General features: G+C 47.2%; 1 protein-coding gene across 1 annotated transcript in view; it reads right to left on the reverse strand.

Annotated features, from left to right (window-relative positions):
- The window catches only part of Diras2 (DIRAS family GTPase 2), a 28887-nt gene extending 13272 nt beyond the window's left edge, over positions 1-15615 (reverse strand). The window contains exon 1 of the mRNA XM_032884700.1: positions 15149-15615. The gene's annotated coding sequence lies outside the window, so the exon portion shown is untranslated. The remainder of the gene's footprint in view (positions 1-15148) is intronic.
- Positions 15616-19082: the final 3467 nt, after the last annotated feature.

Here is a 19082-nt window from a genome sequence, read left to right on the forward strand (position 1 = left end):
TCCCAGAACATGGACCACCAGTAGATGGCTGGCCCTCAGGTACTCACAGCCACTGTTACTCACAAGAGCAGAGAGCTGGGAGCCTTTCAGATCCCACTGGCAAGTGAAGGAATAGAAAAGGTAGAATTACATACAAGAGAAGGTGCGCCCTTCAGCCTTGGTTGGGATTAGGGAGAAATCCCAACATCACACACCAACCTAGAAGACAGCGTGAGTAAGTTGAGCGAAGCTAGCTGCAAAAAGATGCCGAGGCTGAGAAGCTGGCTCAATGGAGCTTTCCCAAGACACACTTAGAAAAAACAAGCCCAGTTTGTCAGCACTCAGGAGATGGAGAGAGGCAGAAACACAGGTTTTGCTGACCAGCCAGCCTAGCCTGATTGAAGAGCTCCAGACTAGAAGACCCAGTGTCCAAACATGAGGTAGATGGTGTCTTCAGTATGTGCACAAACGTGTGCACCTGGATACACGCCAACGTGAAAAACACACACAAGATCCTGTGGTCTCGTCTGTGAGGAAAGGTTGGCCATATTCAAAATCATAGAGCAGGACACAGCATTGCCAGGTTAACGGGAGTTGCTGAATGAGTGGAGTGGAATTTTGGCCCTGCAGGAGGGGATGCTCTCAAAATGGAGGATTCTGAGGGATCTGTGGGATCTGTGTGGTGGCACTGCCCAGCAATATGGCTGTACTAATGCCATCAGACCACGCACTTGGAGATGGTTAATGTGGCAGATTTTACATTGTGAAGATTTCACCACAATAAAAATATATAAGACCATATATGGGAAGTTTTTTCCTAATCCTTTAGCAAGACATGTCAGTAAAAATGTTGATATCTGCCAAGGAGACACTCTTCTCCTGTTGTCTGTACTACACCGTGTAAACAACAAAGATCTAATCTGGTCTGGCAGCCGTTTCCCCAATCTAATTTCTCCAGAGGACCAATGAAAACGCACACCTCTCTCCCAGCTCTAATTTTATATTGGGTTAATGACAGTGAGGAGTGGTGACTGCTGGGCCCAGCACTTAGAGCCAAGCCAGCTCATGCTTTTAAACATTCTGCCCACCAGCTATCAAGAGCCCATCTGGGCTTTGTCAAACCAGGCAGGGCTGGATTTGAAGGCTTTTGATTTGGACAGCTCACACACGATTCTGACATTGATCGCACGTTAAAATGATAATCTTCCGTCTTTATTTGTATACAAATAATATTTAAATCAATACCACCTCGGTATTTTTTAAATGTTTATTTATTTACTGTTCATGTGTGGGTCAGAGGATAACTTTGGGGAGTTGGTTCTCTCCTTCACTCTTTGGGCCCCTGGGAATGGGACTTAGGTCATCAGACCTCACAGGATGTACCTTTCATCTCTGAGCCATCTTGCTTCCTCCCGCCTTTTAAATCATTTAAATGTGGTTACAGAAAACGTGTAGCTCACATCTGTGATTCTGGTACTGAGGCGGGCAAAGGCAGGACATTCTGGAGTCCCAAACCAATCTGTGTTACATGACTCTGTCTCAAAGAATTAAAATAAAAAATACAGTTTACAAATCCCCCTGTGGCTGGCACGAGGCATCTATGGATCTGCGCTGCCCACCTGCCTCCCTCAAGCAACTTCAGTAGGAAAGTGGCCCCCACATATATTCTCAAGTTTGTAAGCACTGGTAAGGGGGTCTGTGCAGTTGAAAAGAATCCTCCCCAGTACCTTATTAAAACACCATTCCATCTTATGTAAGAAAATTGAACACTGGCAGAGAAAATCCTGGGAGTATTCAGGAGAAAAGAAAAAGGAGGAGGAAGAGGAAGGAAAGGAAAGGAAAGGAAAGGAAAGGAAAGGAAAGGAAAGGAAGGAAGGAAGGAAGGAGAAAGAAAGATAGGGGCAATCGTGAGTAAACCTCTTCCTTCTGGTCCAGGGAGATTGCTCAGCAGATAAAGGTATCCAGTAACAAGCACTAGGAGCTGAGTTTCATTCCTTAACCCCACAGGGTAGGAGAGGACCAACACCCAAAAGGGATGCTCTGACCTGTATGTACATGCACAAGAGTGCAAACACTTACAGTAAATAAATAAAGTTGTTTACAATAAATAGACAAATAACTCCGACAGGTTTAAACTCTCCTACAGACACAATCAAAAACTTGAAAATCCGCTTATTAGAAAACACTTCCAAGTGGAAGGTTTCCCATCAGTGCGGGTCCACAGTTAAGGTTAGGGTTACGGTTAAGGGTTAGGGTTAGGGTCAGTGCAATGTGTCCTGTTCCATTTTCAAGAACTTACAGTGTGACTGGACAAGTGAGATTTTTGAGCAATGATCCAAGAGAGAACTCCCATCCTATGGTGGAATGGACAAGCAGGATATTTGAGCAGTGTTCCAAGAGAGGTGCTGTGGTGGGGGTGGGAGCTGTCCAGCACAGAGCAGCAGGTGCAGACACTGGCACTAACCAGCAGGCTCTGGATACAACCAGGAGCCTTCCCCTGGTTACAGCACATAAGGCCAGTGTGGTGATTTGAATGAAAATGGCCCCCATAGACCCAGTAGTTAGGGAGCCTTTTGGAGTAGGTGCAGCCTCTTTGGAGGAAGTGGTCGCTGGAGGCAGGCCTTGAGTCCCAGTGTTTAAGCCACACCCAGTCTGGCAATCTCTCCCTGTTGCTTGCGGATCCAGGTGTAGAATTCTCAGCTCCTCTCCAGAACCATATCTGCTGGTGCCTCAGCGTTCGTCCCCCTACCTCATGCCCTGTGATGACAATGAACTGAATCTATGCACTGCCATAAGCCAGCCCCAAGAAATGTTCTCCTTCATAGGAGTCTCTGTGACCATGGTGTCTCCTCACTAAGACAGCCAGCAAAGTCACAAACAGAAACAGACAGGTCCAATGGAAACTTGGGGGAGTGGGGCAGATCTCAGGTTTTACTGTGAGCAGAATGGGAAACCACCAGGTTGGCACAGGGATGTCCACTTCCACTGAAACAACCAACATGAACACCCGGCAGGTGCAGGGCAAGCCTAGAGCCAGGGCCCCAGCATAAGATGCCAGCATTCCCAATGCACTCTTAGAACAGCTCCGCCAGGCTGGGGAAGGAAAGTGAGAAGAGCTCTAGGTGCCTCGCCAGAGGACTGGCTCCTCTGCCCTGGCTGCTCACTGCTTCTCCACCACCACACAGGTGGCACGTCTTCACTGACTTAAACGTCACCCCTACGCCAACTGTCACAGACCTCACAACCTATGGCGAGGATCTTCCCCCTAGCCTGCAGAGATGTAGATGACTTCCTTGACATCCCACCTGCTCCCTGAACAAAGCTGAGCTCCCCATGCAGCATCCTCGACTCAGCTACTTTCAACAGGATCCTTCCAGTTCCCTGGGCCAAGCAACCTGGAGTCCTCCTTACACCCACATGCCCACACGCCTCCCATCTACTCCATTAGCAACACCTTCAGGAGATACTCAGACACCTCCGCAGGTCCCTCTCCACTGCTGCTACCAACCCTGCAAGCACTCAGATATAGTACCAGCCGTGTGGAAGCTGTTGTCCAACTGGTCAGTTTCGTGTGGCCCTTGGGCTCCTCCAATCCCTGTGGGCTCCAGAACATGCATTATGTTCACACCCTTCAACCAGCCTCTGTGGTGTCTTCTTGAGAGTACAAGCTGATACTTGCCTTACACACACACACACACACACACACACACACACACACACACACACACATACCACACCACAGATACACACTATTCACATACCACACACTCAGATACACACTATACACACACCACGCACTATACACACACAACACACAGAGATACACACACAATACACAACACATACAGATATACACACCACACACAGATACACACTATACACACACCACACACTATACACACACCACACTACACGCACACCACACATAGAGATACTATACACACACCACACACACAGATACACACTATACACACACATACATACATACCCCACACATATACACCACACACAATTATACCCCATACACGCAGATACACACACACTATACACAACACACACAGATGCACATTATATATACACCACATACACACCACATCTCTATCTCACGCACACACGCGCACACACACACACGCACGCACGCACACACACACACACACACACACACCACACACGCAGGTACACATTCACTATATACACCACACACCCTTTTCTACCATTGTGCCCCAAGCTCACTTCTTCCCAGCCACACAAGCCTCCGCTGCCCCTTGACACACCAAGCGTGCTCCTGCCTCAGGACTCTCCTACCCACTACTCAGACTGTTCTTTCTCTGGTCATCCACAGGGCTCACATCCTGGTCTGTTACAGGCTTGCACTCACAGATCAGCCTTCTCGGTGAGAACGTCTCTGGCCCAGCTACCTCCCTTGACTCCCAGTCTCATCCCGGGTGGCCCATGGCCTCCTTTTTACCATCTCTGAAGTACACAGGCCTTACTGGCCTCCTGCACAGTTCCCCTGTTTTGAAGTTTGATTGTGCCCCTGCTTTATAAAAGCTATTCATGTGCCTTTTGTCTGCTGCATTTGTTGCTACTGCTGGACCCCCAAGGGGTGAGAATTGCCAGCCCACAGAAAATGTGTACAAACAGCCTGTTTGGGGCATGAATGAATCTACACTCTGCTTCTAAGGAACAAACTAGAAGGGCGGATTAATCAGCTGGCCGTGGGCAACAATCTCTGGGCACAGAGCTCTGCCCTAGACCCCACCATGTTGCCTGCCCTGGCACCTTTCATAAATCTGTAGTAGTGACGGGTGTTTTGGGTGGACTGGGTGCCCCACTCCCAACCTCTTTAATATTTCTTTCTAAAAAATTATTTGTATGTTTGAGCGCATGAGTCATGGTAACTTTGGAGGTCAGAAGGGAGAATTGGATTCCCCTAGAACTGGAGTTACAGGCAGTTGTGATTTGCTCATGTGGGTACTAGGACCCAAGCTGGGGTCATCTGGAAGAACACTGCATGCCTTTACTTGCAGAGCCATCTCTCCAGTCCCATGAGTGGGCCTCGGGTGATCCCTGAGCTACAGTAGCAGAGGACTATGTCATTACCACCATAGCAAGACCACGGAGCTAGTCCCCGTCCCATGCCTGAAAGATCACTGTCTAATCTGGTTCAAGGCCACATGTTTTGCCCAGGAAGGTAGATGCTATAGGGAGAACTATTGTCAACGGCAAGAAAAGGCACAAGCAACGTCTCAGGGGTAGCCAAGGACAGTAGCCCACCCTGGGAGAGATCCTGGCTACTCTGCGGAGGGACAAAAAAGGTCTGAAGCAAGGGAGTGCAGAGAGAAGCAACGGCAGGGAAGACAAACCAGTAGGGCAGCAGCAGCAGCTAGGGCTAGGCAGAGGTCAAGAGCAGCTGTAAAAGTTAAGTCCTGGCTGGAGAGATGGCTCAGGGGTTAAGAGCACTGACTGCTCTTCCAGAGGTCCTGAGTTCAAATCCCAGCAACCACATGGTGGCTCACAACCATCTATAATGAGATCCGATGCCCTCTTCTGGTGTGTCTGAAGACAGCTACAGTGTACTTATAAATAATAAATAAATCTTTAAAAAAAAAAAAAAGTTAAGTCCTTAAGAGGTAAAGTGGATGCTGTGCAGGCCTAAGAACTGAGCCCAAGCCCTGGGATCCACACAAATATGCAGGTGTAATGATATTGTAGTGAATTCTTATAACTGCACCACTGGGGAGGCAGAGACGGACAGACCCCCAGGGCTCGATGGTCAGCCAGACTAGCTGAGGTCCACAATTCAGTGGGAGACCCTGTCTCATAAAGCAAGGTGTATGCATGACTCCTGAGGAATGACACCTGCATGCCCACCAGCACATACATGAACATGCGTTCACACCTACACGTACACCTACTCTCTACTCTCAGCACACACTCGGCAAGAGTCTGAGGGTCTCAGTGGCCGCATCACCAGATGAAGGAAGTGAGACTGTGTATTCCCAGCAGCAGTGACTTGCCGCCTAACGAAGGTGGGGTACTTCAGTTCAAGTTCAACTGAGTGTAAACCCTCGAGGAGGAGGAGAAAGAAGATATTGCATCCTAGAGGAGCAGAAAAATGTGGTCTGTTTTGAATAAGGCAAGGCATCTGTGGAGAAGCATTGTCTATCATACAAGATACAAATTATAGAATCCTCAGTCTTGTGATGTTACACCCAGGCATGGTCAAGACCACAAATCCAGGAAGCCTTGCAATGCAGCAAGGGCCTGCAGTCAGTCATCATGGGGCTCTGGGTTCCGAAACATTGTGTGCATAGGGTAGAGGCCTGTTCGTCTGCATGCATGTATGTATGCAGTACTGTGCAGGGGGGTGGGGTGAGTGTGCGAAAGACATTCGCTGCTGACAGTAGTTCTCCCCATAGCATCTAAAAGGCTCGCACTAGTGTGTGTGCATGTGTGTGTGTGTGTGTATAACATGTGTGCAGAGGGTGTATAGTATGAAAAGAAAAAGAGTGTGTGCATTCAGGCATGCATGTGTGCATATGTGTATATAGTACGCGTGCAGAGGGTGTATAGTATGAAAGAAAGAGTGTTCGTGTGTGTGTGTGTGTGTGTGTGTGTGTGTGTACACACACGCGTGCGACAACCTCAAGTGTCAGTCTTGGTCTCCTTCCTCCATTTGAGCCATGTCTCTTTGCTATTCGCCACTACCCTAGCTGGCCTGGGAGCTCCTGGGAATTTTCCCACCCTCCCATCTTCTCGTAGAATACTGGTATTAAAGGAATATGGCACCGTGCTGCTTTTAAGTGGGTTCTGGAAATTTGAACCCAGGTCCTCACATTTGCCTGAGAGCTTCACCCACTGATCCAGTTTACCAGTCCCAGGCCCATCCTTCCATCAGTTTCTACAGTTCCTAGGTCTGAGTCCCTTTGGCAGTCTCAGGGCATGTGTGGAGCAAGCTGCCTTTGCCCTTAAAGAATGATTTAGTTTCCGTTAAGGAGTCTCAGGAAAGGCTGGCACTGTTTCTAAAAGATGGGTATTGCAGGAGAGCAAAACTCTCTGAATGTCACTGTTGAAGTCTCCCAAAAACCTTACCAAGGCAAACACCGTGCTATGACTGGTCAGGAAATGCAAGACACGTAAGACAGACAAACTCCAGTATCTTCCGGTCTAAGCTCAGGGCAGACTCAATGCTCCACACTGATTCAGCATGAGTTTTGACTCAGCTGCCAGGGTCACCCTCTTTCCAGTGTATAACGGGGAAGGGAAGGGGACATTTAGCATGCAGGTTAGTGACTTGGCAGACACTAAGGTCGATCGGCTTGGTGAGGTAACAATGCAGTGGTCTACAGATGGAGAGAGATCAAAATAGGGCTGGGGAGTCAGAGAGACAAATCGGAACACAGTGTCCAGGCAGTACATCCAGGGCTGCCCTACTGAGAGACAGTTTGCTCCCCATTGGCTGCATAGAAGTCCACTTTGGAGAGTCTCTTACCCAGTTAAGATCCTTTTTGCATAAATATCTCATTTAAAAACCTATCTGTAGAGAAAAAAAAATCTCCTATGCATAGAACGTCTAGGTTAAAGGACATAATCCAGTGGTTCTCCACCTTTGTAATGCTGCGACCCTTTGTAATACTGCTCCTCACATTGAAGCGACCCCCCAAACCATAAAACTATTTCATTGCTACTTCATAACTGTAATCTTGCTACTCTTATGAATGGTAATATAAGATAACCTCTGGAGACAGAGGGTTAATAAAGGCGTCACACCCCACACATTGAGAACCACTGACACTAACCAGTGACATCACCTGGTTGACGTGACCTCACTACATTTGCCCGTTCCACAACAAAGTCACCACCGCTTCTCTCCACCTCACACTCCGCGGGATGCAAACGCTGATTTCGAAAGCTTGTCTGACACAGAATGGTATAGAATTCTTTGGTCTTTGGGATACGTGAAGAGATACGCTTCCGATCTGTGACCTCCGACCCGAGACAGTGAGCATAATTGCACATTTAGAAGCAGCCAGAGTTTGTATCACTGGACACCGGATGCTCTCACCCTCTGTTTAGATATCTCCCGGAGTGAATATCTCCTGACATGAACAGACAATACTGCGTTATTTTTTGTGTCTTGGGGTGGATGGGAGTCCAAGGCCATCCTGGTATACACAGTGAGTGTCTCTCAAACTCCTCATGGCGAAGCATGGTCAACAGCATCACAATCTTGAACCAGACCTGCTAAATCAGTGGCTCAGGGCTTGTCTGTCTGTCTGTCCGTCTGTCTGTTTTACTTTCCAGTTGTGAAAATCAAACCCAGAGCCTCTTGCCGGTAAGCCAAGGACTCTATCACAGAACTATTATTTCAGCTCTAAATCTTAGAACTAAGATTCCAGCAAACCCCTCAAGGGATTCTGCTGAGTCTAAGCCGCAAAACCCACCCAATTAAGAAGTCAGGCTCAACTGAGACAGGTCGCAAATATCTATTCTTTGATGTTGCTGTTGGTGTTTGTGCAGAAATGCAGAATTTGTATGAATCTGACTTAAATCTTCTCAGTTTAGAAAAATCCTCCCTACTCTGAGATTATTATGCATTCTCTCCCATATTTTACTTTTGCGTTATGTTTTTGTTTTGTTCCAAAATCCTGATTCATCCCCCGCCCCGAAAAAAAATTACTGAAATTGGGGCACATGTATTCGGAGGGATTCAGACCAACATTTGAAGAATGGAAATATTCTTCCCAAGTGAACCCACCTGGGAAAATCAAAACACAAACCAAAAACCCCTGCTCGGTCATCATGATAATGTAGGTAATTTAGAAGCTTTTCAAATCTGGGTCACCCAGCCATATCCGCTCTCCCGTAATTCCACGCCCCTCTTTGCTCGCAAGCACTCACACAGACCTCACCGCCACGGTGGTGTGGGATTTCTGTGGAGCACACACCTCCTCTTCCCATTCACTGATTTTAATTAGATTTTTAAGTGCATGCGTGCGTGGAGGTCTATGCGTGTTACTCTGTGTACAGTTGCAGTTGTGAGCACGCCAGAGCCAAACATCACTCTCAGAAATGCTATCCATCCCTTTGACACTGGGGCTGCCGTTGGCCTATTAGATTAGCCTCTGTCTGCTTCTAGCTTTGCAGTACTGGGACTGCAAGCTCATGTGCCATTCTGCATGTTTTATACTTGAATTCTGGGGCTCCAACACAGACCCCCATGCCTGTGATGTAAGCACCTTACTAAGCTATCTCCCTGGCTCGGCCTTTTAAAATTGTAATTACACACTTACACACACACACACACACACACACACACACACACACACACACACACACACGTAAACCTACAGACCTATATGAATGATGTAGCCTGTTGCATGCTGATACTGTATGTGTCGTGAAAATCAGGCTAAGCATGTCTCTGTCTTCCAGCACTGGCTTAGGATGAGAACTCTGCAGGATGATTCTCCTTGCTTTTTAAAAGGCACAGATAGCCGTTGTTATCTGAGGTTGTTGAGCCACGGCACACCAGAGCACCTTGTTCCTAGCAGTAAACAAGTATCTGCTGGTCAACTCCCTCCCCACACCTTCTCTCCTTCCGCTCTCTGTATCTGATGACCACCAGTGAAGTCCAAAGTGGTCCTATGAGAGACGGGCAAAGGTCAAGACAAAGAAGCCAGATGCTTGACCAAGCCGTTGAGCAAGAGAGGACCATTGTGGATACTGCTCTCTAACTCCCGGGGAACCATTTCATCAGTGAGGAGACGAGAAGGTAATTACTGATCTCGGGTGAGTGCACATGGGGTGGTCCAGGCTAGACCATCATGGTGGGAAGGTGGATCTATGCTTATGGAGGTCCGGCCCTGAGCTGGACTGTTCTCAAGGGCTGGATTTGAATGCTACAGGATGCTGAGTAGATTCTGCCTGGCTTTGCCCTGAAGGCAGAGGCATGGGTTCTGACCCTGAACTCAAATGTTTCAAAGCTGTTAGAATAAGAAATCAGCTGGAGGCCCTGAGTTCAATCCCATCATCAAACATACATACAAATACTTGGAAAGCTAAGGATAACAGGTAAGACACTTCACCTCCTCAAAGGATCCTTAGAGCTTTAATGCATGTCTCAGCCCTACTCCTCTTGAGGCATTAAGAAAGAAATATGGTAGATGCTTTTGTGAGTGTGTATGTGAGTGTGTACATGGGTGTGTGTGTAGATATTTTGAATGTCTGTGTGGTTGTGTGTGAGTGTGTTTTGTGTTTGTATCGGTGTATATACGTGGGTGTGGCTGTGTAGATATTTTGAATACGTGAGTGTGTGGTTGTGTATGAGTGTGTTTGTGTGTCTCTGTGTGTGTACATGGGTGTATGTGGTTGTGTAGGACTTCTGGTATGTGGATGTGTGGATATGTAGGTGTGCCAGTGTGTAAAAAAATGTGAATATGTAGGTATCCAGATGTGTGGGTGAGTGGGTGGTTGTGAGAGTATGTGTGTGTATGAATGTGTAGATATGGGCATCTATGGGTGGGTAAGTGGACATGTGGATATAGGAGTGTATGGATGTATGCAGATGTGCAGGTGTGTGGATATGTAGATGGGAGGTTGAGATCTGGAAGTATGGGTGTGCAGTGGATATGCAGGTGTGTGTGCGTGTGTGTGTGTGAGTTGTGACTGTGTGGGCTTGTGGGAATGTGGGTGTGTGGGTGTGTAGGTCTGTGGGTGTGGGGGTATGTGGATGTGCAGGTATTATGTGTGGGTGTGTGCATAGATGTTTGTGTGGGTGTGTGCTTGTGTAAAGGTGTGGTAAGGTGGGCTAGGTAGGTTTGTGAGTGCGTGACTATTTGGATGGGCAGGTGTGTGGGTGTGTGAGCGTGTGGGTGTGCACTGTATAAAGCCCTGATGGAAAAGTTCCCAAGTGTTCCCATTTTCTAGGAAAAACAATCCCTTCCCAGACATTAACTGCCTTGAGAATTTTTTTGTTTTTTTGCCTGAGATTCTTTGACACAAAGTGCTGCTCTCTTTCAAAGTCTGCCATGATGAATTCTGAGTCAGAGAACCCAATGACATCAACAGGTTCCTCTCCAGCCCTGACTGACCTGCAGAAACACCCTGACACCCTGCCTTCCATTCAAGTCAGTCACGATTTGGCTTCAAACTCTGGGCAGGTTGCATTAGTGACATGTAGAATCACACAAACCTTGTCTAGTGGCACAGAAATAAGCAGATTTAAACACCGACAATATCCCTACGGGTGGCAGATCACACCTGGTGATCAGAGACAGAAGAATATCTAGCCACATAGCATGTCTCTACCCGCCCGATGGTCACGAGCTTACCAGTGAGTTTGCTGGCACTTTCTCAGTAAAGGAACTTAAGTAGGAAACTTGACTTAAGCAAATCCAGGCCGGTACCTCGGGACAGAAATTAGCGCCTATCCCTGGCTTCTGCAACAGCAGACCTCTAGTCTCCAGGAAGGCTGGATGCAGACAGCTCAGTCAGTACAGGGCTGTGGTGTGAACAGGACCTGAACTTGAGGCCCAGTGAAAGCCAGAACATGGTGCACGTTTGGAAGCCCAATGCTGAAGAAGTAGAGACAAGGGTGTTTGGTGGTCAGGTAGTCTAGTGGGTCAGTGAGCTCCAGGCTCAGCGAGAGAATAAGAACTTAAGTAAGAACTCCTGACATGGTCCTCCGGCCTCCACACACGGGTGGATATGTATACACACAGGCACACACATATTCACACACTCGCACATGCACACAACAGAGAGAAAAAAAGAGGCTCAGATTTCTGAAAAGAATGAAGAACCAGGTCTCATACCAATGCGACTCCTTTGTTTATCTGTGATGGCCTTAAATTGGCAATGGACCCTGACATGGTAGCGTTTATCATTATTTTATATTTTGTTACATTTTATTTATTTTGTGTAGGTGGAGGGATGTGTGAAGGTGACTGCTTGGAAATCAGACGACGCCATGAAAGAACTGGTTCTCCCCTTCCACCATACGCACCCCAGGGTTGACCTTGAGTGAACAGGCTTGGTAGTGGTAGCCCTTACCCACTAAAGCATTTCCTGGGCCCCTTTTAGCTTTTAACAGCCACTGGCCACACAGACTACCCGATCTGTATTGAAATGTCTTGTGAGTCTAAGACCCAGCAGGGGGAAAGGCAAAGAGAAAGAAAGAGCATGGGTGTTTTAGACTGACTGTAGCTGTAAGTGGTGGCTTTTTAATATGTGAAACATTAAATGTGAAAATACTGAACTTGATTTCCCTGCTTCTTTTTCACTTCTGAGGTGACTAATCTCCCCGTTTGAATTATGGGTGTAGCACTCCTGTTCTGTATCAACTGGACAGCAGTGATTTACAAGACAGGACTTGCTGCCCCAGGGCGAGAACTGTACAGAATCTCTCTTCAGAGCTTGCCAGAAGAAACAGCAAGGGAAAAAGAGAGAAGACATCTTCTCCCGTCCCTTCACAAAACTTCTCATCAGGTCAAGGAAGAGAAGCTTACCCGCCAAGTAATTAGAAAGCTAAAGCATCATTTGAAAGCAAATAGACAATGCTATGTTCTTGCCTGATGTCTTAACTTTTAAAAGGCCACCAGGGCTGAAGAGATGGCTCAGTCAGTGTTAGTGCTCAGACAGCACAGAGCTCGCCGTGGAAGAAAGAAAACCCAAGTTCATATCCTTGGCGTCCATGTAAAAGAGGCAGGCATGGCCGTTCATGTCTGTTATCTGAGGCAGCAGAGGTAGGAGGGTCTCTGGGGCTTGCTGGCCGGCGAGTGCCACCAAAGGAGACCCTTGGTAATGATCTCTGGTCACATACTAATTAATGCACATGTGTGTGCACATGCATGCAATGCATCCACAGGTACTTACATGCGCGCGCACGCACACACACACACACACACACACACAGAGAGAGAGAGAGAGAGAGAGAGAGAGAGAGAGAGAGAGTATCAGCAAATTTGAAAACATGGAAATCATCATCTTCATTTTTGATAGATGAATGGTTTCCTGGAAAAAAAATCACTACCAAAATCAATTAATGTCATAGAAATCAGTTTAGCCCTGAAAAGACATCTGTCCATGGCCAATGTGCTCCTTCCAGAAGCACAGGTGATCAATAGACAGGTTGTAGTTAGCTTGCAAAAAAAAAAAATGGGATATTGGCTCGCCTCATAAGAAGTCAGTGCTGAGTAAACTTCAGCAAACCGGGGGCAACCGAATTCCCCCACTGTCAAAGAGAAACTCCCCGGTGTAAAAGCATGTTGCCTTCATCTTGGACACACGATGCCTTTTCATTTAAAGCCATTGAGTGAATTACAACATGCCAACCATCCCTTCGTTGACTACAGTATATTTTTGACTACAAGAGGTATAATTTCTTTCTTCATTAAAAAAAAAAAGAGCCCCACTCCACTATTTTTTCAGAGGTTTGGATTGCCCCATCTGATGCCTGTCTTTTGTTGCTAGCATAAGCTGTTTCTAGGGAAGTATAGAATGGTGTGTGTTATAAAGAATGGGACACATATGGGAAGCCAGTACCAAGGTCCCCATCTGCCCTTCTCAGGCTGAAATAGTTCTGTTGACAAGGCTGGTTGCTAGGCAGCTGGAGTCCCCTCCCTGCTCAGCTTACCTTCTAAACAGTGTGTTTGAAGCATCAGGAGCATCCCGCTAAAGCACTCACGCAAAAGCTTCTATAGGTTTCTATATGAGGACGGGTTTCCAACACAAGAAAACTGAGTAGCGGGCAGGGATTCTGAGCCTACCTACATACAGTCTGTGTTAGCCCTGGCTCTCCCCACTCCTTGCCTGGATTCTCCAGGGGACAGCCACCGGCACTAAATTTAATGTCCTCAGTCAAGTGGACCTCTTCCTGTGCCATTTCTGTTCCTCAGATAAATTTGGGATGGGGGTGTAGGGATGTTGTGTCGTCTTCTGCCCGGGCTCAGGGCCCTCTCCAATATGAAAGGCTAGCACGGCTAAAACTGAAGAGTTTGCAATTTCAGGCAACAGCGATTTAAAAAAAAAAAAAAAAGTATGATTCCCATACAAATTTGTTAAATTTATTCTAATTTTATTCTCCTCTTTTTCTCTACCGCCCACTCCACCTCCTCGAATCCAAATGTCAGTGGGAAAGAGCACATTTGGACCGATCTGAGATCTAAAATACTTCAGCTTTTTGCTGTTACTTAGAAAATAGTCCTTTAAAATAATATTTTACGGGGTTTATTTTTTTCTTTTAAGCAAATCACAAAACTTCTGCTAGTATAAACTAGCATGCGCGGCGGTTGGTGGGGGTTGGGGGGAATGCTGATTTAAAGGTAACATGGACCAAAATGTGAAGTAAATGCCTAAACTAGGCCGGCTGTGCACAAATTCCTCCACCCAAGTTACACTGTGTCCCACCTTTGAAGGCATGGAAGAACCCAGACGCCGGGCGTCCAGTTCCAAAGACACCCCCAACCCCAAGACTCTGAACTGGACATGGAATTGGAAAAACAGGTGGAGAAATCCAACCCTGGGCAGCCAGCTGTCATTGTCCTCTGATGGAGACCCACGTTCTTCCGCCTGGACTAGCTGCGGAGGCTTGCCTGGGCTCCCAGCTTCCCACGGGGAGAAGAAAGGGAGTCCCGTGGATCCCCCAAGTCTGGTCTTTAACATGGGAAATGAGATGTTGAGCTGGGTCTCTTTCCAGAGCGGTTAAGTCTAGAGGCTAGGGTCCAAACATCAGGAATCCCCCTAGCCCGTTTCTTCTTGGCTCTGAATGTTTCTTTCTCTCGCTGTACCTCTTTGGGAGACTTTTCCTAAATCCATGGAATATTCCGCACTCATTATAATACCTGCAGTCAAAGAATTCCCCCAACCGCAACTCCTGTTAGGACGGGATCCCCAATCCTCTGTAAGACCCTGAGGTTTTGCTTCTTCAAAGCAATGGTAGGTGTTCAGTCTAACGTTCTCCCAACTGAGCTATTGCTTCGTCCTCGCCCTCCCCTCCTGGAAGGATGTAGGATGAGGCTGGCTGGTCCCCCTCTCCCAGTCCTGGGATGTATACTCATCTTCAGCCCCAGAGAGTAATCCGGCTCCTCCGGCTCCCAGGACTTGCCAAAAGCGCCGGGCACCTGTGAGCTGAATCCAGCTCCAGCCGAGAGCCGAGGTGGCTTACCTGGGGAGAGCCGGCTCAGAGCGGCAGGTCTCCAGGCGCAGCTCCGGGACCCGCTGCGCGCAGCGCGATGCGGTGGCTGCCGAGGCGGAGCGCGCGTTGCTCCCGCCTGATGACGCTGTCAGCTGCCCTGCGCCCCGCACCGCCCCGTGCACCGCCCAGAGCACTGCACCCCCAGTGCAATGTCCAGAGACCTGCACCTCCAGTGCAACGCCCAATGCAACGCCCAGTGCAACGTCCTGCGCCCTGTCCTGCCCCTTGCTGCCCTCCTGCACCCGCCCGGGCTCTGCACAGCCTTGCAACCCCCAGCACCTCTCCCTGCACCGCCGTGCACCGCCCGCACGCGCGCCTGGCCCTGCGCAGTCCTCCCACGCGGTGCTCTCTGGCTCTAGCCTCCCGGCCTCCGGCTCCGCCCTCCTCAAGCTCTTGCTCTGGAGAAGCTCGGTTGCCGGCTGCGGTGGCCACTGAGGCTCCAATGGCGCCTGCTTTTCACCGGGAGCCTTCAGCTGCCCTCTACCGAAAGCTTCTGGAATAGATAGCAAGAGACTGCAATTTTCGGAAAATTAAATGAATCAAAAATCATTTCGTGGAAAGGACACTGAATTCTTGTGTTTAAAACTATACCCCGTATCCAAGTGTGCTTAATCACTACTTACCACACAATAAGACTACTAGGTCTTAGTTTCTGTTCCCGTAGCTGTGACAGAAACGACCTAAGGAAAAATGGGTAGTAAGGAAGCAAGGAAGGAAAAAAAAATCCTGAAGCAGCTGATCATATCACACCAGTAATCAGAACTTAGACGAGTGTGGAAGCATGCTGCTTCCCAGATCGCTTTGTATGGTCCAGGTTCCCCTACCCAGGAATGGTCTGGCCCACAGTCAAGACCAGTTTGCACATCACTTAAGTAATCAAGATAATCTCTCCACCCACACGCCCGAGGCCCATCTCCAGGTGACTCTAAGTATCAAGTCGACAATAGTAATCACATGTGCTAAATCACAAGACAGCCTGTCACTTAAGGGTGCCGAGAAATTCCCAGCCCAGTAGCCAACCATACGGCAAGACTTAAGGCATTTTAACAGAGCAGGGCTCCGACAGAAGCACTGTGGGTAAGCTTGGGAGGCCACCACCTTTCTACTCAGCAGTTTTTCATGTGAATTTCAAAGAATTAATCATGTTTGCTAGGGGGTGGTCCGGGGAGCAGGGGTTGGGGAAGAGAGAGAGAGAGAGAGAGAGAGAAGAGAGAGAGAGAGAGAGAGAGAGAGAGAGAGAGAGAGAGAGAGAGAGAGAGAGAGAGAGAGAGAGAGAGAGAGAGAACTTACACTGGCATTTTGTAAGTGTTGGACAGCATCTACCTACATCACACTTGCACTCTGTGGCTGGAGCAATGTCTTTTTTCCATCCTTACTCTGTGTGTCCTTTGGCGATGTGCTAAAAGAACTACACAACGAGGCCTGTATCTTCTAAATTAGGCTTTGCTTATAGATTCTGTAATAATCTAGTCACTTTTCTGTCTGGGTAAGTTCTGGAGTCCTGTCATTTCAGACGATGTAATTCTTTGTCCTTGGTTTCCGAAGCAAATCTCTGCCATGCTATCCACAGGAAACATGTTTGGTTTTTTTATCTTATGCAAGATAAAACCATTTACAGTTAAGATTAACATCTTTGTTCCTTGGTTCAGGTAGATTCTGGCCTTGGTGTTAGGGCCACTAAAATATGAAAGTAAACCACTTTTACCAAGGCCATTTGTGAGTGAACTCCACAAATATCGCCCGGCTTTGATTATGTCCATGATCAGGATGTCCACATGTCCACAGAGTCTTCATTACGAAGGTCTGTGTGGCTGTGGAGAGGGCCCAGTTGCTACAGTACTTGGTGAGTACGCACAAGACCGCAGGCTTGATCCCACCCATGCAAAAAAAAAAAGTTAACATTGACATTCTTCTAATCAGAGTTAGAAGAGTCAGAGACAGTGTTAAGGGACAGCTAACTCCATTTTTTTCTTCCTTTTCCAAGTTAAATGTGTTAGAATTTGATTTATTCGTTTACTGTTCCTTAACTGTGCTTTTCTCTAACTGTGTCCTAAGATAAAGGTCCCCTTGCTTTTTCTTTTTTTTACTTCTCCTTCCTCTATAATCTTGTGAATTATTCATCATACATTGTTCCCACTGTTTCAAGATATGTCCCAAGAATTGACTGACTGTAGGCATAAATTTTTCTCAGCCTACTTTAATAAACATTCAACCTCCCCTCTAGCCCACCACCCACCAAAGGTAGTGGAAAAGGAAAGTTATCAGGGCATAGGGGAAGTAGACATGTTTAGAAATAGTTCTTTGGGCGCAAATCCAATCTTCGTTGTCAGGATATCAGCAGTTCAATCCGGTAGCGAACACCAAGTTCAAATAAACAGCGGCCATCCGGTGCTCTCCAAAGACACCACAGACAAGCAAGTAAGGGCAGTTCAATCCAAAAACAAACAAACAAAACAAAACAAAAAAAAAAAAAGCAAGGCTCGCCAACCCGGCCAAGGGGGGTGGTGTGGGAGAACTCACAAGAAGTTCTTGGCGAGTTTCTCCCTATGACGTCACCGCAAGCGGAGCTCAGCAACGCAATGTAGGGTGAACCAACCCTTGCTTGCAGTCAGCGAAGAAGAGCAAGGCAGAGCAAAGCAAAACGAAGCCCCAGCTCCCACTGTCTGCGGGTCGTATTTATATTCCTTCTGAACATTGCGTGCCCTTTCACATGTTTGCCTCCACAAATCGTCCTTTCCCCCGAACCGCTTTGGGGAAAACATTCTTTCACGTGTCCGCTTTAGCGAAACACCTTTTCACCTGTGTGCCCCACCCCCACCCCCCACCCCCGCAAACCATCATTTGACGTAACTTTCCCAAGAAAGCAGAAGTTTCCACTTCAACTGACCAACTCCATGCATGCTATGTCCCTATAAATCCACAACACGTGCTTATCCTAAGAGGATTTAAAAGAGCAACAGCAATACTCTGCCTTGTGATAACTGGTTCGCTTGCTGTGAAAGAAGCCCTCTTGCTCTTGGTCTCGGCTGCTTCCTTCGGCTCTCAATGAGAGGATAAGTTTGATCTGGTCATAGAAGTCAGGTTTTTTGTTTTTTTGTTTTTTTTTTTTACCTTGCGACAGTTTTTTTGTTTGTTTTTTTTTTTTTTTTTTTTTTTTTTTTTTTTTTTTTTTTTTTTTTTTTTTTTTTTTTTTTTTTTTTTTCTTTTTTTTTTTTTTTTTTTTTTTTTTTTTTTTTTTTTTTTTTTTTTTTTTTTTTTTTTTTTTTTTTGTTTTTTTTTTTTTTTTTCCTTGGGACAGTTCAGTGTTGGCTCCTGGTTTTCGCCACCCGAACGACAGGAGTCTCCTTGTTCAGCCGTCCTGGACGAATAGGTGTGTTCCAGGTCAATGAGAGACCTTATGTTTAAAAGAAGGGGTTGGGGATTTAGCTCAGTGGTAGAGCGCTTGCCTAGCAAGCACAAGGTCCTGGGTTCGGTCCCCAGCCCCGAAGGAAAAAAAAAAAGAAAGAAAGAAAAGAAAAACGTTGTTTGACGCACCTGAGGTTGACCTCTGGCCTCTACATGTGCTTACCTGCTTGTGTACACCAGGGAAGGAAGGAAGGAAAAAAGGGAAGGAAGGAAGGAAGGATAGATCTTTATGATACTGGGGAAACTGACCCAGAAGAGTGAACCCATATGGGGACACACTGCTGCTGAGCCTAAAGTCTGAGCAAACCACCCAGGCTAACAAGTTAAGTTCCTGCTTGCCATGACAACCGAAACATAGGTTACATGGTGAAGTGAAACCTCAGATGTAAACAAGAGAGTGCAAAGACCAAAAAGGGAGAAACACAAGTCCAACACCGCTCTACTCTAGAGCAGGGGTCTTTCTGCAGAGCCCTGTGCTCAGCCAAAAGATATCACCATT

The sequence above is a fragment of the Rattus rattus genome, chromosome 14, assembly GCF_011064425.1.
Source record: "Rattus rattus isolate New Zealand chromosome 14, Rrattus_CSIRO_v1, whole genome shotgun sequence".
Lineage (NCBI taxonomy): Eukaryota > Metazoa > Chordata > Mammalia > Rodentia > Muridae > Rattus > Rattus rattus.